This window comes from Daphnia magna, linkage group LG5, assembly GCF_020631705.1.
Source record: "Daphnia magna isolate NIES linkage group LG5, ASM2063170v1.1, whole genome shotgun sequence".
NCBI lineage: Eukaryota > Metazoa > Arthropoda > Branchiopoda > Diplostraca > Daphniidae > Daphnia > Daphnia magna.
In genome coordinates, this window is record NC_059186.1 from 8,024,684 (window position 1) to 8,033,577 (window position 8,894).

The following is an 8,894-nucleotide window of genomic DNA, read 5'->3' on the forward strand; positions in this document are numbered from 1 at the left end:
TTTGTCTTGTTCTCTTCGTTGCTCGTTTTGAGTTCACGTGAAAAATGCGAGTCGTGCACTAAAGTCGAAGTCGCTCAAGAATAATCTTAATGGTGACCCGGCGCTTGCCGCTATAGTGCTGTGCATTTATATAAATAATATATATAAATACATACTGGTGGATTGAGAAAAAGAGCGGAAGAGAGGCAGCCTAGCGCATAGGGAGAGAAAGAAGGAAAAGAAAAAAGGCAAAAAAAAGAAGGAGGGCAAAGCTGATGAGCAAGAAGCCGGCCGGAATACGAAATGACGTCACGACGTCCCATGCTTACTAAACAGGTCGAGCTCTCTCTCTCTCTGTACCGTACCGTACACGCTCCTGTGCCTGTGTTCTTGCACTTTTTTCCGTTGGATTTCTCTACTATATTCTTGAATTTGTTCTTTTCCACCGTCCTCCCTGCCGTGCAGCCCCCCCACTAAATCGGATCACACACTCGGTTCGTATACACGTACCTCTTCTTCGTTTCCGTATAGGTCGATATCCCTTCTCCTCCCCTGTATTTTTTTTTGGTTCTTCTTGTTTCTTCAAACTCGCATCGCGCAGTGCATTTTTTTTTTTGTCTTTTTTACGTGTTTACATTGAGTCGTCATTTTAAAAAAAAAGACAACAAAAAAATGGGATAAAGTCGATGATATCGTCAACGATCGACGTTAAACGTACACACGCATCGAAGATCGCGCAGTTTGTATGCAAAATGCGGGCAAAATGATCTGGACGGTTAACAAGAATGAGGGACACTACTGTTGAATGCATAAGGCCTTTGAAATTATTTTAAAAAGGGACAAGGGTGGGAGTGTCCTGCTATTGTGGGATCATGATGGGAAGCCCGTTAATGAGTTGCTACGCTATTGAATGATCGCTGACTGCTCGTTGAAGTCTCAAGCAACACCTCTGGTTTCTAGCAAAGAAATATCGGGAAGAAATTCCTCGATTCGATACGATATTTTTGAGGTTGATTTTTCAAATCCGCATTCCCATTGTCGTGTAGGACAAATATTCTCTCGTGAAAATGACAAGGTCGTCAAGTTTTCCCATCGGCAGGAACAAAGGCAAGCAATTCTTTCGGGGAAAAAAAATTTAAATTCCATCTTTAACGTTATTGAAAGTACATTGACCGTCAGTTATATTCTCGATTGAGATTGATTGATTTCGATTGTTTCTATCGTCCCCTGTCAACATTTTATTGAAAGTGAGGGGGATGAAATGGCGAGTTCAAACAAGTATCGCCATCTAGCGACTTTTTCATGAACTGCAATGCTTACCGCTAGATGGCTCGCGTAGCACCGAAATTTCATTTCAAATTTCAAACTATTTTAGACGGCAGGGATTAAAAATAGTTTTTTTTTCTTATTTCTTTTCCTCTCTCACGCTTCTCTCCCAATCTATTTTCTAAACTCGAAATATATGTAGAGTCGCTTGTCGTTCATGAATGTCTGGTGTCTAAAATTCTACACGCCCGGAATTCATCGAGACCCAAAACCGGATTACATCTACCGTGCGGCTACTGTGAACAGAATCTCCAAATCTTTTGGCTCGACAATGCGCTACTGTTGCCTCTCATCCTTCCCGTCCCAGTACCAAAGGTGTACAATGTCGCAGAAGAAAAATTGCCTCTATGCAAGTGAATAACTGTTGTCATCAAGTAGATGATCTCCGGTTGATTTTTTATTTATTTATTTGTTTTTTTTTTTTTTCAAGAGGGCTACAGTTGCTGAGAGTGACGGCGTGTCCCCCGCTTTGTATCCTCAATGTCAGACCAGCAGTGCAGCTCTCTCACCAAAAAAGCGGCTCACACAGACGCACGATCATTTGCATATTCAAAGTATACCAAACGAGCAACACATGTTTGCCTGTTATTTTCCCCCTTTCTTTTTTTTTTCCCTTATTCCCGTCCCAACAACTCGAAGCACTTGAACACTTGAAAAAGTTGGCTGAATAAAAGAAAATAAAAAATGAAAATAAATTGTTCTCCGGATGAGCAGCTACTGTTGCACATTGTACCCCGGGTGCCCGTAAACAATTTCCACGACCATTTTCCATGACAAATTCCCATGAACAAAAAAGAAAGGATTGCTGTACAATGTTGTACTTGCAAAAGCTGTATTCCTTAACGAATGCTAAACAGCACTACCGTCTTCTTTCATCTGACACTTCGTGTCCAATACGGGGTGACATAAGAGGTAAGTACAAAACTTGGGTCTTTCTTCTTTCCCGATTCCTTACGTACACCGTGGCAAAGAACATTCTGCGAATTAGTTATCCTTCTGTCTTGCAACATTTCTTGGATTCCCGGATGCGATAAAAGTGAACGTTCTCACGCCAAACAGAAACGAATAAATAACATACATTATTATTTTTTTAAATCTGAGATTTAAAATAAAAAAAAGTCAATTGACAATCGAAAGGATCGCTTCATTTCGCCTGAATATCAAGTCCATTTTCCTTTAATTTTTTTCATTATTTCTCTTTAGAAGGCTATAACAACTAGCTGCTGTATAAATATAAAGGTATAGCAATCCTATGCCATAACACTGAACTCGCCCTAAACAGGGGACCATCAACAGTTGCAATACAAAAAGAAAAGGGACGATTGTTTGCCTTGTTGAGTATAATGAGAGAGGAGGTAAGTGGAGCCTCCCTGCCATTTTTTCTCGCTTTTCTTTATTTCAAGTTGCCCTTTGATTTTTTTTTTTTTATTTTCGGTACCTACATATGCAAATCGTTGAGGAGAACACCCCCCAAAGTTCTTTTGTATCATTTTCGTTGCGTAGGTATATTCTTCTCCTTTTTTTTTGTGTGTGTGTGACCCACCCCTCTCCTTTTCATTCACGTAAGGCCTTCGAGTAATAGCCTACATTACAGCCGGCGTCGCTGTGTATTCTTATTATATATTCCCCTCAAATTTTTCTTGTTGATATTGTCCGAGAAAATTTATCACTTGCTGCCGCTTTTTGCCGCTATCTTTACCGACACACCAATCGAAATAAGGGGAGCTACAAAAATCGTAAATAAAAATGCATAATCATTAGGAAAATATAGCGCACGTTGTTCCCACGCCTCGGTGCCGCCTCGTAATACAAGTTGAAAGAGTTATACCAACTTGATTTGTCATACACGGCGAATTTATGTCGCGCAATAATTGCAGACATGCCCATGTTTAGATGCCCTTAAATTTCCTTATTTATTTATTATTATTATTATTATTTTTTAATTCTTTCAAATTCATGCAAAGTACGCAGTTTACGGATCGAATGTAGTTTAAGTCTCTCATAACTGCGAATTCGCTTTATGATTTACGATTTTTGTACACACACGCAATTATGCGTGAATTATAAAGCAAACAAATGTCGGTGTAATTTGCTGTTTGTGTGTGTTCAAATCTAGATCACACTTACCATCGCAACGTGGGAAAACGGTACGCTATATATTGGAACGCCAGTAGAAAGATTGGAGCTATTTCGGGAAGTATCGAATTACAATGTCCTCACAAATAGATAAATGATGTACGCGGAGGAAACTGAAGGGGCACCAAAAAGCAAAAAAATAAAATAAAATAAAATAAAATAAATAAATAAAGTCAGAAAAAACGTATAGAAACAAAGAGAATCAGATAGAACAGTTGGTCTCATTAATTTAAAAAGAACCTTAAAAAGTATGGCAGTGACAATCGCAGCAAGGGGAAAACACACAGAGGGGAGACTCGAAGAATTTCGTCTGATTCTCATACGAGATATTTATTATATTCGGGCTTTAGTTGTGTTTTTCTGTTTTTCTTTTGTTTCGTTCTCTCTTTGCCCTGTCTACCTCGCTCTTTAGAAGCTTCTTCAGGTTCTTGAATGTGTCTCTCTGGGAAACCGGTAGGTGATGGAAATTCGTCAATGTCAAGACATGTTCCAGTCGGCCATTTTGGAATCCCTCCCATTACGACAGAATAGCAAAAAAATAAATAAATTAAATAAAAAAAAAGAAGAAAAAGACACACGCACGCACGCACACACACACACACACCGGAGTCAAAGGTATATAAGAAACGAACGTCGTACGCTAAATTAATCACTGGCTATTATATATGCGCATTAACGTTATCGAATTATATTGATCACCCAACGACAGTCTGATATTGTTTTGTTTTTTGTTTTTAACTCTTTTTCATTTAGTAGTCTAAAACACAAACAAAAAAATGCTTCGTATATCGTTGGTATCGATTGGCAATTTATGTTTATACGATTGGAAATCAGATACGGGACGATGAGAGGAGAACCGGTAGCCGCCCTCATATCCCAACTGTTGATGGGACGTATAGCGTAGGGGACGTCATGTCACAAAGATGGTAAATGAGCAGCCGCACGGATACGATCCATCAACAACGGTTCAATGGGATATAACGCATCTCTCTTCTTTCTGGCCAGTTGATTATACATTCGCCGAGTTTCTGAGAATTTGTTTTCGACGGTATTCCTCCATTTTAGCCCTCCTCAAAGTATGTCATGTTATACATTTTGTCTATTCATCCGAAGCGGATCTTGGTTCCAGCAGAAAACAAATACGGACAGAGCCCTTGTTCTTATAACTGGATAGACACAACAACAGCAACAACAGCAAATAAACAAAAAAAAAAAAAATAGAAGGGAATTTGAATCCTTTTTCTTTTCTTTTTTCAGTTCTCTCGCAAATATTATCTAGAACGCAGGTATACAGTTTTAGGACTGTGTACATAGCTTCGCATAGTTTGAACATGTCGCCCCGAAACTGTTAAGCCAGGCACGTTCATCCGAACCCAAAAGAAAGCGCGCCAAGATTTGGCAGACGGCTGCGAGACTTAGGCTACCAAACAACCATATAGAGAGGGCCAGTTGGCTAGCGTAACATGCAAATGCGGGGGAAAAAAAACAAAACAAAAAAACGTATATACTTAAGTAGTTTTTGTTTCGTGTATACCCAACACAAGTAGAATCGCTATATTACATCACGCGAGGAGACGCCGCGTGTTTGTTTATCCAGAGAAAGACGGGGAGAGGGGGGGGGGAAATAAAAAGGTAAAGTATCAAGGCACTTGCATAATAATAATAAATAAAAGAGGAAAAACATTCGCGCAAAAAGGGAATATTACAAGTACCTCAAGAGATTTTTGTTCAGATAATCGGAAAAGATGGCGAACCCCGAGCCAAATCGGATTCGCTAGAGGGTGGCCTTTTATACTTTTTCAGTGTTCGCCTAGTAATCGTTAAAAACAAATTGAAAAAAACAAAAAGGAAAACCAGGAAATCCACTTTGTTTCGTCTCGTATTTTCACAACAAGCGGACTGCGTTTTGCCAGCATGTTACTCGTTAAGTACTCTTTCAGATTAACAGATGGCGTTGTATGAAGGCCATTCCAAATCAGGCAAAAAAAAACAAGCACAAAAAAAAAAAAATGCTGGGGGATCCTATGGTGATAACAGCGTGCACGATGAATGATTCAAATGAACACCGAGACGCTCAACTGATTCGATGTCGGGCTGCATTTTTAAGCGAAAAGAACACGACATATACGTACGATGCGTCGGGAATTCGGGGGAAAAAACCCAAACAAAACAAAAACAGACAGTCGTCAAGTGCAAAACGATAGCAAGTCGGCGAGATTCGAACAGTTTTTTTTCCCGCAGCCACCGACTTTGCACCGAATGTTTGCTACACAAGCAGTGATCATATTTGTTTTTGAGTTGAATACATCGATGGGTAATAAAAGTATGCGAACTGCGACGTCAATACAAATGTCATCCGATGCTCGTCTTTCCTATAAATCCCACGGGCAGACTTGCGGTGCACTACCGCAAGTCCAAAGTGTAAATATTTAAAAAACCTACAAAGCACACGTTGATGTGAAAGTCAAAAAGGGGAGAAGAAAACAACAAAAATGGGCCGTCTCCAGCCCAGCGTCGACTATGTTAATGAGCAGCTCATTATTCCTATTTGAGCTACGGTCTCCAAAAAGGGGGAAATTTGGAATTGTACATCTTTTTATTTTATTTTTTTTTTTTTTAAAAGAGGAATACAAAGTTTCCATTTGTTTTAAAGCCTAGGACCTACAATTTTACGTAAGAAAAAAAAAAAATGAAACAGCACCCAAAAACATTGTAAGTTTCTAACACACTTCATTTGACTACTGAGACCGTTGAATTCAAAATGATAAAACAACAAGCTGCTTAAGGGTGGTGTTACATAGTAGCTGCGAGTCATTTATAAAGCCATGATTTACATTTACTGAGCTATTTTTTTTCTTTTTTCTCAATGTTGAAAAAAAATGGTTTTTCTTCTTTCCATGTTTTTATATTTTTCTTTACCACTTTGCTAGTTGAGTGACTTGAGAAGTCGAGACGAGGAAGGTGCCGTTCAGTCACAACTGTCACAAGAACGAAAAGGCAGGGGGGAAAAAAGATGGAGGCAGGTCTTTCCAGTAGCAGTTGGACAAAGTCTTAAGAGTCATTTGTGTTCCACGCCACACACAAACAAAATTTTAAGTTCCAGAGAAAAAGAAGGCCCAAGAATGAAAAGAAAATCTGTGGAATTTAAGTCGACTGTCGAATTGGTCGATGTTTTACGAGGGGAAAATGTTATCTGATTGGGTTAACGTCGTTGCGAGTAAAAGCGAACGTGAATTCACATTGAATTCAGATTTATTAATTTTTTTCGAACAGCGAATGTAAAAATTCGGCGCCATTTTCCAATGAAAGCGATACCGCAACATCTTGTTTGAATTCCATAGCAACGGCCTTTAATAAACGAAAGGTACAAGCGGTTAAACGTCGGTGTATATATACTCATCGTGAAACAGATGAGATGAAACGAAGAAAACAAAAAAGAGCCATCCGGCCCATTTGAATAATTCTCCATCCGGTCAAAGAGCTGACGCCGTTCAATAATAAACAGCCACTATATACATGGCAGGTCTTTTACCCCCCGATAACCCCCAACACGTTCAAAATGCTGCAGCCATTGAAAGCGCCAAAATTCAAATCGTTTCCTGTCATGGCCTTGCATTTGTGACAAATTTCCTGCTGCTGGCCACCGAGCTTTAAAGGATGTTTCCTCAAAACTGAAATAACAAAAAAAACCAAAAAACATTTGGCCTATTTCCTTATTCCTCGTGTGTCCACACACTTACAAGGAAAACAAATGAAACCAACGCGTTTTTATTTGTCCAGTAAAAAACAAAACAAACAAAAATCTATTTTTCCATGTCAAAATCTTTAACCTTCCCCGTTTGGCCAGAAAGGTTGGAAAAAAAAAAACGAACGTTAGAAACAATTGCGTCACCAAGATAGCGGCTACTGATAAATAGTTGTAGGTAGAACACTGCAGCAGCACACCAAGGAAATATCAAGGTCTCAAACGAATGGCAACTAATCACTTTGAGGTTTCGGGTTTCAAAATTGCGTTTGAAAAATGAAAAGAGAAAGAGCGGGAGCAAAGAGATGACAGCCCCAATGGGAGGATACATCATCAGGCGTGGCGGGCGTGAGCTGTTACCATGTGAATCAAAACGACAGGGACAAGAGGCTTCACGGCTCGCGTGACCGATTATCGCGCGGCAACAAGTTTGTTTTGTTTTGTTTTTTTATTCCGAATTTAAAAAAAAAAAATTTAATATAATGCACCTGGGCTGGCAGGTGGTCACGTGGTAAGGTAGTCCAACCAACTAAAAAGCTCGTGTTCGTGCACATCGGTCATCGTTAGATTTTGGTTGTGTGTAGAAGCCTCTTTTAAGTGACGTGTACGATTCAACACGCCAACCCCCTGCGTTCATCACGAGATCTCATTCTCAAAATTAGTCAGTTTGTGTGTGTGTGTGTGTGTGTAATGTTAACTGTTTTTAGGCCTACAGAAAAGAAATGTGATGGGCAAATGATTCAAATGGAATGATTGGCCAGAGAAGAAATGATTTTTTGGAAAGCCTTTTGCACTTTGCGCTTCGTTCGCACGAGGTTTAAATGCAGTTCCAAAGTTTTGGAACAGGAGGGCAAAACAGTAAAACAAACAAAAACAAAAATGGCCGTTTTTGCTGGGCGAAAGTGGGTCCGAAAGCGACTAATGTGTGGGTGGTTTTTTGGGCTGATCAAAAGAAAGCCGATTGATTGAACGCAACAACCGAGAAACGAGCAGTATAAACAAGACTAATTGAATGCAGATAAAGAAAGAAAACAAAAAAAAGGGGGTGAATTAAACTAAAAAAATTAAGGACGGACTTACCCCGAATGAAGTCCGCTGTTCGGATGATGGTGGCCGCTGACGAAATCCTCGAGTCCGCTTTTCCTGCATCAATCAATACGAAACGGTGAGTATAAATAGCAATTCTAAAATACAAATAATAGATAAATGAATAATTTAATCAGAAACAAAACAATGAACTCGAAGGTGTCCACCTCGTCGATTTCACTGGACCGTAAAGGAAATCCGTTTGACGGGAGCGACATGAAACGCTGTTGCGTCAACAGTCGGATCGCGTCTTACAAAAGAACAACTTACAAAAAGATTTCGAGACACGCCCGAACACCTGAGAAGCCGGCGCAAAGATGACAACGACGAAGGCCAGTTGCTTTTTTCTTTTTCTTTTTCAAATGCTGACAGACATCTAACAGCAGCAGCCTGGCTCAAAACCGTTGTCGTCCTTCTTCGCCTCAGCTCACTACAAGCTGGACTGTTGCTAGATTTTTGCTGGACGGACGAAGACGAGAGCTTCTCTCTCTCTCGAAAAAAAACAAAAAACAAAAAATTGTTGGCTACAAACTGCGATGCGCGCGCGCGCGCGTTAAAAAAGCACACCTTTACCCTTCCGTCTTCTTCTGTATATCTGCTTGTTATTTTCTTTCGTTTCTCA

General features: G+C 39.8%; 1 long non-coding RNA gene across 1 annotated transcript; it reads left to right on the top strand.

The window, feature by feature from the left end:
- Nucleotides 1-339: 339 nt before the first annotated feature.
- Nucleotides 340-1,994, top strand: LOC116923124. Its single transcript, XR_004394374.2, has 3 exons — nt 340-473; nt 1,448-1,658; nt 1,736-1,994. It is a non-coding gene; the product is annotated as an uncharacterized LOC116923124 (long non-coding RNA).
- Nucleotides 1,995-8,894: the final 6,900 nt, after the last annotated feature.